The sequence below is a fragment of the Pleurodeles waltl genome, chromosome 9 (genome assembly GCF_031143425.1).
Source record: "Pleurodeles waltl isolate 20211129_DDA chromosome 9, aPleWal1.hap1.20221129, whole genome shotgun sequence".
Classification (NCBI taxonomy): Eukaryota; Metazoa; Chordata; class Amphibia; order Caudata; family Salamandridae; genus Pleurodeles; species Pleurodeles waltl.
The window spans coordinates 237,479,787-237,496,352 of NC_090448.1; the positions used below are offsets into that span (position 1 = coordinate 237,479,787).

General features: G+C 41.4%; 1 protein-coding gene across 3 annotated transcripts in view; it reads left to right on the top strand.

Moving 5' to 3' along the window:
• The window catches only part of IQSEC1 (IQ motif and Sec7 domain ArfGEF 1), a 695,018-nt gene that overhangs the window by 265,323 nt on the left and 413,129 nt on the right, over nt 1-16,566 (top strand). The gene's annotated exons all lie outside the window — the stretch shown is intronic.

Here is a 16,566-nt window from a genome sequence, read left to right on the forward strand (position 1 = left end):
GTTGTTAAGCCCCTTCCTTCTTCAGGTTTGCTACCATTTGCTAGTAAATCTGGCAGGTAGCCTTCCTAGAAAAGTATAAAGCAGTCCCATAATTTCAATAGATTGTTTGTTTTAGTAAGCTTATTATTCACCTAAAAACAAGGCAACATACCTTTAACTCCAAAGAGCATAGAAAGTGGATTTCTTGTTTGAAAAGAAAAACTAGGTGAGTAAGAACTAAAAAAAGATCAATCTCTGATAACATGTGGGTAAGAAAATCATAAGCAGTGACGTGTAAAATGAAAGTTTGCCTGTATCGTACACAACGCTTGCACATGCCTACAAAATGATGCAGGAGCTTTAGTTTCAATTTGTTTGCCAATCCAAGTCAAGTTGTAGACTTTTTTTTATTTTTTTAAAGCCATGCTGTATTGTAATGTGTATGCTGTGCAACATGGCTGGACCGATTGACAGAGCCAATTTGTCCTAAAGGCAAGATGTAGTGGCTTTGCCAGTGCTTGTTTTGATTTTTTCATACATTCAATTCATCAACAAAAATGCTGATGGTTTTATGAAGACAAGTGTTCTATTGTATTCAAACTAACTTTTTTTGTGTCGAAACATCACTTTTTAGGTAGAGCATAGCAGCGTTCGAGCGCTGCTTTTCCGACGTGATGGTATGTATCTAGGCTTTTAACCACGCCCAACTCGCGCCCATCACTATCACTCGTTCATGGGCTTGCCCTTCAAAAACCCTTTGTTATCAATGGTAAATGCTTTATGTTTGTCCCTCCTTGGGCAGTTTGGTTACCCCCTTGGGCATCGACCCTGTTACATGGCTAATTTCACTTTTGACGATACGTTTGAGTGCGAGCACACTTCTCTTTCCTTTCGTGTGTCTCCTTCATGCTCATGTCATGGTGCTTTGAATCTGCTCACTTATGTGAAACTGTTTAACTTTTTATTTTCAGTTTATGTGGCAAGAAAAGTCTGGTTGGGAGTTTACAACACTAATAGTTCCAACTTGAGCAAATGCGAGACTCATTGCATTGCAAATGCTTGATACAATTTGGTGTTGCTTTTTCTTAGGGTCTAATTCGTAGGATTTTATTTGCTTGGCATGAGCACTTCATCAAATTTCGCTGTTGGGAGATTCTGTATTGATTATAATGTAGGTCATTTACACACACCCACAATCTGGATTTAGCAAGCAAGCACAAAGGGATGAATTGCAGCAAATTAACTCATCCTATAATCCTTCCTAGAAGAATGAGTTCTACAAACATGGCGTAGATATATCTGCTACGTTTAGTTTCAGACTTTAGGTTGTTTTGGTATGATATGATGGACGTTGTTATTATAAGGCTTTTTTTTACCTATTTTATTTGTTGAATAGAAAAAGCTACCAGTAGAACTATTTTATAGGTAGCACTAGTCAAGTTTTTTTTTTAGAAATGAAGTGTGCATGTACATTTAGGATTTAATTGGTGTTTTGGGTACTGCAGGCACATGATGCTGGCAATCTGAGCAGGGTCTGCTGAGAGTTCTGAACGTGATCAGGCATTAACATGCATTACTCTTCTGAAGAAGGCACACACACATGAAACTTTGGAAACACATTTGTCGTTATCAGCCAACAGTTTTCTTGGCTGGCGATTCCACGCAATTACCAGCTCATGCTGAGCAAGAAACTGGGAAGAGAGATGTTTTGCTTTCTGGAAATTAATTCTGTTTCATGTCCTGGCTCTTGCCAAACAATTGCAAAGTTCCTGGGAATTAAAGCAAATTGAGAGAAAACATTAACTGCAGCGTTCTACAGAAAGCATGTGGCTCGCAGGTGGTGTCCTATAGAGCCCTTTGCAGGGGGGTTTCGATCATGAAGCCATTGAACATCGGGTATTGCTAAAAAGCTGCCGACAAAAGGTGAGGGTGTACATTTTTTACCGACCCTCCTGCACCACCCCACCGACATTTCTCAATAATGTCCTATAAGGTCCTTATAAGCGAATATTCTTTTCGTGAGAAAACAGGTTAAATATTGTGAAAACTTCCCACTATGCACCAATAATACTGAACATTTTAAAGAAAGAAAGGTTTTGAATGGTCTCAAAATAATCACATTGTTTCTAATACTTTTTGTTATCATAATTTATTATTCAGACACGTTATTTATTGGCCACAGTTGGTCCCCATCAGGTCTGACTCTCTACAGAGACTAAAGATCGCCGTATCCCAAATCATCACTCCAAAAGCAGCTTTATTTACAAAAATGCAAATTTTGGTCAACACGTTTCATGATATACATCCCTGTCTCCTGCCCTCATATAGTTGACATGTGCCATCATAACTAAGCTGTCCAGTAGTTCCAGTTTCTTATATGTTAGCCCGTAGTAGTTAACACTCTATCAAATCTCAAAAAACAAGCGTCGTGACTGAAAGCCCCAATGCATCGGCCCACGTGTGTGCACTGGGAGCATTGTTCACTCTCTTGGAATGCCCAATGTCTTCAAAACAGATGAACAACAGGTGTGGATTGTTTATTCTAAGGCGCAGTTTTCTTTACACGAAAACCGGACAGGGAATCACCAGGGCATCTTCACCAGGAATATTAATGGTCAAAGAGAAACAACAAAGTATTCAAACTATATATATATTTCTGAATGTGCACAATTCTTCAAAGCTTTTCCCAAGGTCACAAACAGTGTCTAAGGTTTGCAGAAAAGAATGGTGTTCCACAACTGTGCCCTATCCTACCTTCAAGTACTGAGATTCAAATCCATGTTGAGTCACTGCATTGCATAATCTTTATTTAGTTATTTGGATATTTATTGTGGCAAGAGATATTAAAGGCTGTCCTGTACAGTTTGTACAATAAATGTCAGAAAATACGATTACGGGTTGGAATGGTGACAGCATTTTAGGAAATGCCTGCTGCATGGCGGAGTGTGTATATTGGGTTAATACATTCACTGCTTTTTTTATGTAACCTCTTCAACCCTTTTCCAGCATCTAGGTTGAATTTCTGTCCATAATTGGAAATGACATTCCTGGTGTGAAGACACTTTGCAGCAAGTGGCTAAAAATAGGCCGTGCTCTTCCCGGCCAGAAATGGTTTGATTATTCATACACCTCACTGTGCACACCTCTGAAAAAATCGCTTCAGGCTAGAGGGTCCTTCTGAACAACAGGACGGATACGCGATTTGCAATCTAGGGTGGCCCATTGTGGTACGTAATGCACAACCACCACTGATCACTTTACAGTATGCTTGTAAAACAAGCATTGGCTAAGCAATCAGGTCAGGCTTCATGGTTTAACACGTGCAAACACTGGCAGGTACAAATGCAGTTGTGGTAGGATAATAGTGGTGCTGGTAACAGCGGAGCTGTGGTTAATGTCTGTGATGTGATAGTCAAGATGGTGGAGGTGGTTGTGGTAATGGTTTGCATTTGAATCCTGATTAAAAAAAATTAAAAGCCTAATGTAGTAAATAGATATATAAAAAGGATTGGTTTCTGAATAAACAGGCATAAGAGATTAAAAACCACTGAATGTGTGGTCACTGATGCATTTTTTAAATGTAAAATAGTCCCTCATGCATTGCAAAGCAAGAACTCCCCAGGAGGTGGAATGATACACCAAATAGCCAATATAATGGCATAAGAGTATTACTCCTCTGGGGGAAGCAAAACTCCACTATATGTATATGTATAAAGACTTGGTACTTAGTTGCAAAGTCAACAGAGTACCCCCTCTGCCAAACTGAAGGTCAGACCACCTCATTTACAGTCAGTCGGATCTTTGGTATGTCAACAGCGAAGATTACTCTCTCTCTGCCGCTGACATTCATCTCTGCTGCTGCCAAATTAAGAGTGGGAGAACAAACAGCAAGTTTTCACTGTTTGCCACCGCCAAGTCTTTTAGGTGGAAACTCAAAAATGACCCCAACCCGATGGGAGAAAACTCTCATGGTAAGGGGAGTCACTGGTTTTTTTTTTACAAAGCAAAATCTTGCTTTAGGATTTTGTTTTTTAAATCAAAAGTTAACATTGAAAGTCTGCCAGGCAGCTCCATCATGTTGACGGGACCATCCATCAGACGTTCAATGTTTTAGCAGGAAGGGTCAGGATGCCAGTTCCTGCCAATGCAAGAGATGTCCAATGGGACAGCGGACAGCTCTAAATTTGGTAGAGCGGGTACTCCCTCAGGGTGACAAAATACTTTACTCTGTCACCCTGACTTAGTTAATCCCATCTGACAAACTCTATCTAGGCCCTTGGTAACAGTATGTCTTGCAGACAGCTCAACTGCCAAGCTAGACCTAAAAACAGAGAGAAGAGTGAAAAATTGCCATCTGCCTTATTATATGTCCCATAGGCAATAATGCATTTATAATGTATCAGACGTGATATCCAACACATTAGTGACAAAGTATCCGACAGCCAAACTCTAAATACTTCCCTAAGTCCCATTCCAGATGAAATGAACAGCCTGCAACTTCACATTCGGGAAGGAGCACAGCAGGATCTATGTAGGTACGTGTCCATCTTGCTCTTCCTTGAGGTGGTATGGAGCTACAACTTATAATTAATGACTACTGCCAATCATTGTCATTCCATACACGAGCTCTAAAATCCCAAAGAATCACTTAGAAACAGAATGCCCTCTCTCAGAGAGAGTTCTGGGAAGCCAAAAAAGAGTGTCCTTATGGTGCACTAGACCTGAAGGTTGCGGTAAGGGTTTTTTTTGGGATCAGAGGTCCTACAGCCTCTGACAAAAAAGGGATGTGCATGGAAACCTCCAAGACAAAGGAAAAATAGAGAGAATGGACCACAGGACCTCTGACAGAAAGGGTACGAACAAGAGAACCTCCAATACAAAGGAAAAAGTAGAGAGAATGAGCCATCTGTTCAGATGGTCAGGGATTTCACACTTACATTATGGTTTAAGTCACAGAGAGCAGATATTTGACAGGAAAACTAATTCCATGTATGAGGCAGAATTTCCTGTATCGTCCGTGTGTTAGTCAATTTTTTGACATGAAAGTGAATTACAACTGAAAGTTCTGGTTCCATAAAAAAAATGCTCTAGAGGCTGAAAGTAGATGGAGTGGAAGCACCCCAAATCCAGGGCCACCCGTGTTTCCAATATCATCAATTTATAGAATAACTAAAGTGATACCTTGGGGATTTAGTCCAATACAACAGTGACAGCAAGACAAAGTGTTACTGGAAATGCCAACAGGTTTTTTCTCAGTTTCCGTGTCTACCTTCACCCTTGATTCTCCTTTTTTCGTGCAAGTTCTAATATACATGGGAGTAAGATACATAGGCTACAATATTACACCCCTGAGAAATGTTTCTATTGTCCAATGTATCTTAAAAGCAAAAAGGGAACCTACTGTTTGCAAAATCTAATCTATTTTTAATGATCTTATTCATGCATAGTCATAAACTCCTATGACATTGGTACATTATTTTAGTTGTGAGCTTTTGCGAGTAGACTTTTTGAATAAACGTTGTTTGTTTTTGGATTCATTTTGATCGAGCCATAATGAGTACTGTTAAATTGTGTCTACATTTTCTCTTTGTCAGGAATATAACAGTCTGACTTATTTGTCGCTCTGGTCATGTTTCTTTGTTTTAAATTACTGATTTTAGCCAGAAGTATAATTCTTCAAAATGTCTTAAGGTTTATAATTTACATCTCAAATAAACATGATCTAAAGCTGACCATTGCACTCTGGCAAGGCAGGCATGGGTCACCTGCACAGTTCAGAGAAGGAGAAGCATGTATGGAATCATGTACATCCTAGATTTATACGTGGTGTCGTACAACATTAGTTGCAATTACGTTAGGAGTACAGTAGGTAATAGTAATAATATTCTTGTCCTTCGAATTCCCAGTATTTGCAATTGGTTACGACCCACATTTTACTAGTGTTATTTCATGGCATTCCTGTGATTTTCAAGCATTTTCTATTTGGCGCTTGGAGTTGGCATAAATACTGAATTACTCCTTCACATTCAGTAGAAATGTGCCATAATACTGATCTTGCATTTATATCTATGTATACTGTTATGTTAATTTAATATTGCGCATGAATCACCCTCGGAGGGGTGTCTCAGTGCTGAAGCAGATCACAGGCAGGAGAGAGGCTGAGTTAAAACAGCACTGTCTTGAGCAGCTTTCTGAATTTGATGCAGTTTGTGCACGAATGGATATGGTAAGGCAGTTAATTCCAGTATGAGGGGGCTGAATAGGAGAAAGACCTATCCCCTGCTCTTGACTTTCTGACACACGTGACACTGAGCAAGGCTTTATCACTGAATCTCAAAAGCCTTACTGGACAGTAGTGTTTGAGCTTCAGGTTGAGGTCCCTGAGGCCTTTCACCATTAGGGACTTCTGAGTAAGCACGCAGATTTTAAGGATTATTCTTTTCCTTATAGGCAACCAATGTAAGGATCTCAGAAGAGGCGAGGAGGCACCACCAGCGTGAAGATTGCAAAGAAGAAGGGCTGTTGTGTTTTGCGCAAATGTGAAGTTTAGAAAGTAATGTCTCATTAGCAGAAGTGAGAAGAGCATTCCCATAGTCTAATCTGCTGATAATAAGTGCCTCCACCAAGGTTTTCCTCGCCGAGAGAGGGAGAAAAGGAAGAGCTTTCCTTATCAGGCGTATCTTGCGGAAACAGGAGCCACCCGTAGACAGAACCTGCTCTTTCATAGTTATGGTTTGGTCCAGTCAGACACCGAGGTTCATAACTGCCTGTTTAGGTGTTGGTCCAGCTCCAAGTTCTGAAGGTCACCAGTGGGCCAACCAAAGCCGTTGGGCCTTACCGAACATCATGAACTTGTTTTTTTCTGCATTCAACTGTAGGCAGTTTGTGGTCATCCAGTCTGAAATTGCTTTCACCCGTGTCGCAAGACGTTCTTTTACTTTGACCAGATCTTTGACAAAGGAGATGGTCAACTGCATGTCATCATCATAGGAAAGAATTTCAAATCTAAAGGATGATCTTGGCTGGTGGGGGGCTACATGTATGTTAAAGAGGCTTAAATTTGAGCCCTGGGGCACCCGCTTGTCTATCAGCATGTTGCCGGATTTGAAAGAGCCCAAAGAGATGGTTTGAGTTCTGTTTTTAAGAAAATCACAGAACCATTGTAGGGCTATCCTGTGGATACCAATTTAGTACAATCTTTGGAGTAGCCTGGCATGAGACACAGTGTCAAACGCTGTGGATAAATCCAACAGCACAATCATAGATGGCTAGTAAAAGGTGATCTGTGACCGCCACTAAGGCAGTCTCTGTGCTGTCGAAACTGGGATTGTGAAGTGGCCAGGACCATGTTGTCCCTTAAATAATTGAAGGGTACTTTGTTTATTTAACCTTCTAGCAACCTGCATAGTAGTGGGTTCAGCGAGATGGGCTTGTTGTTTATGAGGTTGTAGGTGTAATATTGTCTTTCTTTTGTTTAGGCGTACCCTGCACTGCTTGCCAGACCAAGGGGATTTTCCCCATGTTGATTGATAGGTTACACATGGAGCATGTTGCAGGGGCAACTGATTTGAAAGTAGTGCATGCTGAAATCCCTGGGGGACATAAAGCCAGAGGAGAGCCGGATTTTGCTGTTTCAAGAGATCTCTGAATTAACTGCGAAGTAAAAGAACTTTTTTAGCTGCAGACACAATTAACGGGAGGAGAATTGAAATTGGTCTTCCCATATGTCATATTGAGAGATCTGGGAAAGTTCTAGTAAATAAAATTGGTTTTCAATCAATCATGGATTTGTAAAGCGCGGCTGATCACCCATAGGGTCTCAAGGCGCTGAATGTAGACGTACTGCTCAGTCAAAGAGCCAGGTCTTGAGGTCCTTCCTGAACTGCTTCAGTGATGCGGTCTGCTTGAGGGGAAGTGTGTTCCATGTTCGGGCTGCTAGGTAGCAGAAAGATCTTCCTCCTATTGTACATTCACAGATTTGGGAATGGCTGCAAGAGAGAGCTCGGAGGAATAGAGACGTCTGTTGGGTACGCAGAAAGTGAGGCGATGGTTGAGGTATGCTGGTCCTATGTTGTGCAGTGCCTTTACAGGTGTGGATCAGGAGTTTCTATGTGATGCGCTTGTTGTCTGGGAGCCAGTGTTGGTCTCTGATGTAGGAGGAGATTCAGCTATGTCGGAAGATGTCCAGGGCCTGTCTGGCTGCCTCTTTTTGGACTTTTTGTAGTCTTGATTGAAATTTCTTGGTAAGGGCGGCATAGAGTGCATTGCCGTAGTCTAGTTTGCTGGTGATGAGTGCGTGAGTCACTGTCTTCCTCATGTCGGGGGTAATTCATTTGAAAATCTTCCGCAGGAGACGGAGGGTGTGGAACCTTGATGAAGAGATGGAGTTAACTTGGAGGGTCATCGATATAGTGGAGTCCAGGATGATGCCCAGGTTGCGTGCATTGTCAGTGGGGGCGGGAGCGTTACCCACAGTAGTGGGCCACCAGGAGTCGCTCCAGGCAGAGGGGGTTTTATCATCAAAAAGTCTGCTATGGAATCGCACAATTTTTGCGAAGCCTGAAGCATGTGCTGGGATTGATAAAGTCATTAAGCACTTTAAAAAAACTCTTTAAAAGAGTTGCCCACTTTAACGATTTTGTTGGTAATATGAATTTTGCGAGCTACTTTGATGTTATGATTATTGGTCATGAGCCAGCATCTTTCAGATCTTTACAGAATTTCGATTGGCGCAATTCGGTGGTGTACCAGAGTGCATGAGATCTATGCTTGATTTTTGCACAGGCTTTGGGAGGTGCCACGTTGTCAAGAGCCGAGTTTAATGCTCTGTGGTAGTCTACCACAGTTTGGTCAACGTCCGAGTCCTCAGTGGCCAGTGAGTACTCAAACTCTTTGGAAAAAGAATGAGGGGTGACTCTCTGCCAATGTCTAGATGTTCTTTTGTTAATCATTTTAGTCTTACCCGTCTCATTTACTTGAGGGATCTGAAAACAGATCAGGTAATGATCTGTCTAGAGAAGAGGCAGAGGGGACTCACAGGTCAAGAATTGAGAGCTTGTAAAAAGTACCAAAAGCTGCCACACAACTATAATCATTGTTAAAGAATGTGGTCATACTCATCAAAGATGAATGTCATTCTTTATATACAAGCAGTCCAGGTATTAAAAAATCAATTAAGACTGTAGTAGAATTGTGGTTGCCACTTTTTAAAGCAACATTACTCATTATGTGTTCTGTTCGGGCATTTTAGAAAAGTGAGGTCGTACTTCTTATGTTTTCAAGTTCACCATAGACATTATGGGTACATTTCCATGCGTGTGTGTGTCTATGTGTGTGGTGTTTTTCGGTGGGGTAGACCTGCTTCCAAATGGGGAGTTCTCTTAGATATTGAAGGAGTGAGCGCTGCTCTGAACTAAACAAGCAAACTTGACAAATGTCAAGTGTAATTGACAAAATGTCCTACCCTTGCACCCAGGATTCTCTTTTGGGGTATGCTAGTATTGAAAGTATAAATGAAATCAAAGATACTCTCTCTATTTTATGGCCCCTTGGATTTTCTTGTATCAGAATAACCTATTTTGAAGCTAAGACCATTTAGAGCACTGTTATTTTAGTTGTTTGAGTCCCTATCTTGCGCAAACATGATTTGTTGGCACCTGATTTTTCACGCCTTAACCATCTGTTGCTTTTTTAATGTAACACAAGTCTGACTCCGATGCATGCACTCCTTTCCTGATCAATCCTACACCCTCAACGTACAATGATGTTTGTGTTTTGATGTTTTGTGATGTGTTTTACTTTGCTCTGTGATTTACTCTCCTGCCTTCTGTACAACACTTACTTGGCCATTGGGGGTAGATTGTCGCTATAAAGATGGGGTAAATAACTGCAACATAAATGATAGATTATTTTGCCTTTGCCGAACTCACTTCATTAGGAAGAAGATCAGTACCAGTATGTTGAGAAAAAGCAAGACATGGTTGAATGGATCCAGCACCCAAATAGTTGTAAGGTTGTATGAGATTGAACTGGGTTTGTTGCGCAGGTTATTCATATTATGATTCCAAATTGGAAGCCATAAATGGCTGTGATCCTGTGTCCACATGTTTATTGCATGACACAGATCGTGCCGAAGATATGCCCTGACATGGCTGCTAGAAAGAATGATACCCTACATTCTGAACAAAATATATTTGAGAAACTCAGGATGTATTCATCTTAGAGGGTTCCCAACCACATGGGTCTTGACCACAACAACACCAGCATAATGGCACCGTTTGTTTCTTCCGAGGTGGCCAGATAGGTTTAAATATTGAAAATGCAGGGATATGACACAGTCGCACTTAGATCACCCCAGGAAATTTGCACGAGGTCAATGTACACATCTGAGAAGCCCTACAACACTTGGCAGGACACAAACAGAGACACGAAAGAAGGGGTATTACCAGACCTCAAGAGCACACAGGCCGATTGAGCCTGACAAAGTGTACTCTGGCAGGCTACCCCGCACCACAAGTGACTAGAATTACAGCGGTGTCTTGTATATATAAACGGGAATGTGTCTTAGAGCGCCTAAGGTTTACCACAGGAATGCAGGCCCAGCTTTGCATTTAACTAAACTTTAACTCATGGCCACCAAGGCTTCAATTCAGCACGGGGAGCCTTATGGTTTCCTGTGAATTTTCAGCTGTTAATGAGGTATGTATGAAATACGTCAAATGAATCCTTGTTGTTTTTTTTTTTTTTAAGTTCTGCATAAGATGTAGGCACTACAGAATGTAAAAACAATATATTATTTCAACTTTCATTCTAAACCTTTGCAGATCTGTCGTCGTCGGCAAGTCGTAGTCACCAATTCATGCTACTAATATCACATCTTCACAAGCCACAGTCAGATTTGGTCTGAAAGCTCGCAACCGTTTGGGAGGTGCTGCAATGCCATTCCTGTGTGCAGACTTACTGCTACCCAAATGACATTAACATATATTGTGCAGATTTGCATGTTTACAACAATTAAATGATCAGATCATAAATGAATGCAGTGGGTAACGAAGCTTTGAAGGACCATGTTACATTAAGTGCGATTAGGACAAAATATGAGATCTGAATTTTACTCCTGCAAAACAGCACAGACCACCACAAAAATGCATATCACGTACCAGTATGTAATATTAGGACAACCCAATAAAATAGCCCAACAAAGTTACTTATGTAATCCTGTCAAAATATGTTGAGGAGCTTGAAAAGTATAACAAGATCTAAGCTTTTATAGAAAAAAATTATTGTAGGAAGATGTTAAAATTGTAAACGTTTTTTACGCATATGATGGTGAGGGAAGAAAAAAACATAATTTGATGACAGGAGGAAAGAAGGGGGAAATTAAGCAAGTTGATCCCAAAGAAGTGAAACTTTTCCATAGCTAAGACAGACACAAATGGGACAATGTCCAGTGATAAGCTGATAGCTCAAAATGCAAAACGGCAAACAAAAAGATTATGACACCAAGAGATGGACACTTGTTAGGTCTTACCTTCACTCTTCTCAACAAGTTTCATAAAGTGAACACTACAAGCTTTTTAATTTTTGTGCCATTTTGGCATAAGTCGCTAGATACAAACACCATGGAAATCATAAATTGGGTGAATTGTAGAACAGACCAGTTCAAGAACATGGTCCTCAGAGGTTTTGTGCAAGTCCAAAGACAGGGCAACATATTGAGGGATATGTCAAACTATTCCAGACAGGCGTGAAGCATGTGAAGCATCTATCTCATTCCCCCACACATCTAGTCCTAAGAACCTCCAAACTCCAGTGTCACAACAAAGCAGGCATATAGGCACATATTCCACAATATCACCTAGTTACATTGGCGACTGTCCATTCCTGCATTTAAAGGCTTTGGTGCCGTTTTTGTGTAAAGTGTGTTCTGCCGTGAACTGCTAGTGAAAACAGTAAATGGATTTGTGAAGTATTCTAATGGATTTGGGAAGTAAGCAACAAGGGTGCTGGAGGGATTTTCAGCTCCTGTTTGGTCATTCCAGCGTACAAAGTGTTACCACAAACTAGTCTAGATGTTATTATGATGGGAAAGAGAAACAGTGCTGTTAGCAATACACTTTATAGGAAAACACAAAAGTTGGGACCACATGTATGAAAGGGTTAGGGGACACAAACGGCAAATTGGGCCAATGGTGACTGCTAAAAAGCATTTTTACATTTACTAACTCTATTTTGTGAGTCTGCAACCTATCACCGGCTTGCAAAATAGGGTTTGCGATTCAATATTAGGAAGGGGTGTGTTGAAGGCGCCCCCTTCTAATAGCGAGTTGCAGGGGCATGTTTGAATGTTTTGCGACCAGAATGAGTTCGCAAAACATTCATACTTTACTGACTCTGTGAAGGAGGTGGTAATCCATTCGCAAACAGGTAGAGGTCTCTAAGGGACCCTTTCCCCTATGTGAATGTGGGCGCCAACATTGTTTACGAGCAGGCAGTGACCCAGAGACCACTGCTTATTTTTTTTTTGTTTAAATGAAAAGAATACTTTTCATTTTTAATTTTGAAATGCATCCCATTTTCCTTTAAGGGAAACAGGCTGTATTTTAAAAATGTTTCATTTAAAAAGCAATGACAGACTTGGTGGTCTGCCGACCCCAGCAGGCCACCATCCCTGTGAAGGCAGCTCATTCCCAATGGGTCGCATATTGCAACCTGCCTCATGAATATTGATGAGGCAGGTCTTTTGCTTCCCATTTGGGAATCGCAGTGTCTGAGACACTGTTGTATTTTGCGAGTTCCTAATTGCGAGTCACAAAAAGTCGCAATTAGGAACTTGCAACATATTGCGATCGCACATGTGCCCCTAAATGTTGAAAAGGCGGGAACCAGAACTTGATGACTGTGACAGACAGAGCCTAACGGTACAGTTTAATCAATCTGAACTAACTTTGAAATGTTAAAAATTGAGGTAGTGGAGACATAACTCTGTCAAACTTTGGTTATTGGTGGAAAATAGAGTCACATCCAAAATATATTTGTAAAACCCTGTCTTAAGGCATCAATGTTTACCATCTCGGACTCAATGTCACCATCTATAATGATGGCTTGCACTATCCATGAGTGATGTTATCAATAAAAGTGAGGGTGCTGAAATAAAATCAGATTGTCCTAAACATACAAATATTTGACTTTATTGATCATTTAAAGAATCAGCATTTAACTCACTTTTTTTCAAAGTATATTCTGATACTATGAACAAATTTCCTTGCTCTGTTAACATTTGGCACTATAACATAAAATCTAGGACGTTTATTTAGAGTTTGGTGGACAAATGTGACAGATGTCCCATCTGCCGTGTCACAAGTGCATTACATCTTACGGCAGTTGTAATGACGTGGAAGGGATATCCATCACATTTGTGACAGAGTAACTTATCCACCAAACTTTAAATCAGGCCCTAAGTTTTAGGGTGAGGAGGACCCTGTGATGCCCAAACTAAGTGATAAGGTCAGTAGACCCAGGCTACATCAAATGAAAATGCCCTGCAAGATGTATATAACTGCATGTGCACTATTCTCCATCCCTCCATGGTCAATGTGTGTGTGGGGGGCAATGATGACAGCTGAATGCCAATATGGTATGTGGGTACAAGCAGCCGCATCTGGCCCAAACAACATGCAGAGCAACAGAACTCGACCTCAGTGAAGTTCAAGGTGGGCCCATGCCAGACTCATAATGGAACACAAGTCCCAATCCTCCTGACTTCCCCTGTCATTGGTTCATGGAGGACTGTCCTGCAGAAAGAGGCAGAGAAGCTTGGCACCATTCTCACAAAATGTACTTACACTCACTTCCAGTCACTCAGTCAATTACTTGAATATGCGCAGATTTAGAATGGATAAGTTGCTTCATGTATATGTCCAGCTGCGCCTTTAAAAAAAATAATTGCTCCTTTCCCTCAAACTAGGTATGCACTAAAATACACACACACATCATTACATTAAGGGTGAGCAAGTGCTGAACATTTTTTAAGGTCCACTAGTGAAAGTAACAGTTGGCCTTCCTTGAAACCTGTTTTCATTCAAGGCGTGAAAATAAACGGGGAAGAAACATTAACTGTGCACAAGTCTGTTGACTTTATGAGGTCATGTGAGCCTGTGTGAGCTTCCCCTGTTGGAGGGATCCCTACCACTCTACAGAAACCGTTCCAGCAGCTCTCTATTTAATATAGAGGGGAACGTTGCCTGCAGTTAACATCTATCAATGGGTCTATTTACAGGTCTCGCTAGGAACAGATCCCAATCCTGAATCAGGTCCCTTTCTTGTACAGCTGGTTGTCGAGTCATGATTTTGCCTGTAACAGAATGATTTTAATGTGGTCACCAAGCTAGCTCAGTGTGCTGCATGCCTCCTTCTGAATGAGCAAAGGGAACTATAATATTTCATTTAAGATTTTTTTTTCAGTGAATGTTGGAGGCTTTTTGAATGATATGTTGCAACACCTATGCTATCAAAAGAAGTCCAGCCACGTTCCACCCAACGCAGACTTCAGCCTTGCGTAACAGTCACTTGGTGCAGGGTCCGGCCTTGGCCAGACCCTGCCTCCATAACATCGCGGCCAGGCCCAGAGCTCATCCCACCTAACTAAGCTGCACACAGTCTTCACCTTTGTACAGAGGAAAAAAGGCATTGTGCCTGGCTGACAACCATGCCCTAGCCACCCCCATCCTACCCAACGCAAGCGTGTATGACCTTTTCCATGCACTGCAGAATCTGATCAGAGGGCCTGAAGTTAGGGCAAGCCCTGAGCTCAAGTCCCCTTCCCCTCAAACCTGAGGTACACGACCTTTACCCAATAAGGGTCTCAAATACTTTTGAGAAGCATTCAAAAATCACAAAAAAGGGGATAACACATTTCACAACAACCATTAGCAATGGGTGCTAGTAGCTGGTGAAGGACAAGGCCAGAGCCACATGTTGTTCTCAGAACCTGCTGTGCGCAACCAAAGGGCATGTAAAGCATGTTCTGGGGCACAGAGTGTGGTCATAGGCTCAAGTGGCACAGAGGCAATTTGTACGCCATAGTCTAAGACAAAATGTTGTGCCAAGACCATTTGATATCTGAGTACAGTGGATTCTTGGGACTATTGTGATTAAGCAAAAGGTATGGCCAAAGATCATGCCCTGTATGTAATGATGATGCCTGCAGTCAGGTGCTGTCAACTGTGGAAGCTGGCTTTAGTCAGGGGCCAGAGTGTATCACTTAAAAAAACTTAGAGGTACTGTGTTAAAGAGAATTTGCTTACTCAGAAGAGACATATTGTTTGTTATAAAAAACATTATATTTTCTTAATAAAACGTAAGGTGATGGGACATTAGGGATGAGATACAAAAAGAAATGAATATCACCATTATTAGTAAGCCGTTGAGTCATAACTCTCCTCATCAGCTCCTTCTGAATTCCGTACTATTAGCAGATCACCTATATTTAGTTGAATTTCAACAACTTAATCATCACCCTTTAAAAATGATTTTCAATTCTGAAAAAACCTTTGCGCCTGCGGCAGCTTTAAGGGCCTCGCACATCTTCTTTGGGCCTCACTGCAGGAACCACTCAAGTTGCCTGATACGGCAGAAGGAATATTGACGTACTTCACCGCCCCTCAGACATCTCACCCAGGTTTAACTTAGAAAATGCCTGTTACCTTAGTACAAGTACCTAAGTACCTAAAGATGCTCAACATCTCTGTTTTCTCTTCTTCCCTCGAAACTCTTTCTTCCGAACCTCGTTAAGTTTTGAAGTTAAAACACAACCAGGCCCCCTCACAAGCGGCCATGCGAAATCTGCCTCTCTCCCTTCGCAACAAGTAAATTGCTCTGGTTCGCCTTCACAAATGTGGTCTTGTGAAATATGTTACCCTCCCTCTTCGTAATACGCCAAATCTGAGTGGCATACATAGTTATCATACTACTGAAGTCTTCTGTATGCGTTGCACACAATATCTTGCTTGGCAAGGGAAACTATGCATGCCTTTACTTCTAATCAAAATGAACCTCCCAAATAGGTTCTGGGAACTGAGTAACTTTCAGCATTACTTTACTTCAAACAAACAATTTAAGAGGCACGGGCAGAGGGAGGTGCTGACAAGGCTGACACAAGTATGTGTTAATGCCACCGGTTCAAGTGAATAAAAAAGTATCAGAACTATGATGAGAGCAATGGGTGTGGGGTCAGCACATTTGGGGATGGGGCAACAAAACGTATGGGAACTGTTAGCATAAAATTAAAAAATATTGGGAACGTGAGAGGATGTGGCATAACAGAGTTCCTGACTTTCAAACTGGGGAACCGGGTTCAAGTCTTAGCGCTGGCTCAATATCCTGTGATTCTGGGCAAAATCACGTAATCTCCCTGTGCCTTCAAAAATGAATCTGACCTTGTATAATGTAACTGGTGCTCATGTAAAGCGCTCCAATGCCTTCAGGTCGAGTCTGCGCGATATAAAACGTCAAAACAACAAAAAAGAGTTGCTCCCAAAAGATCTGGCCCTCTTCAACCACTGGTTAACGGTATCAGTGACTTCAGAA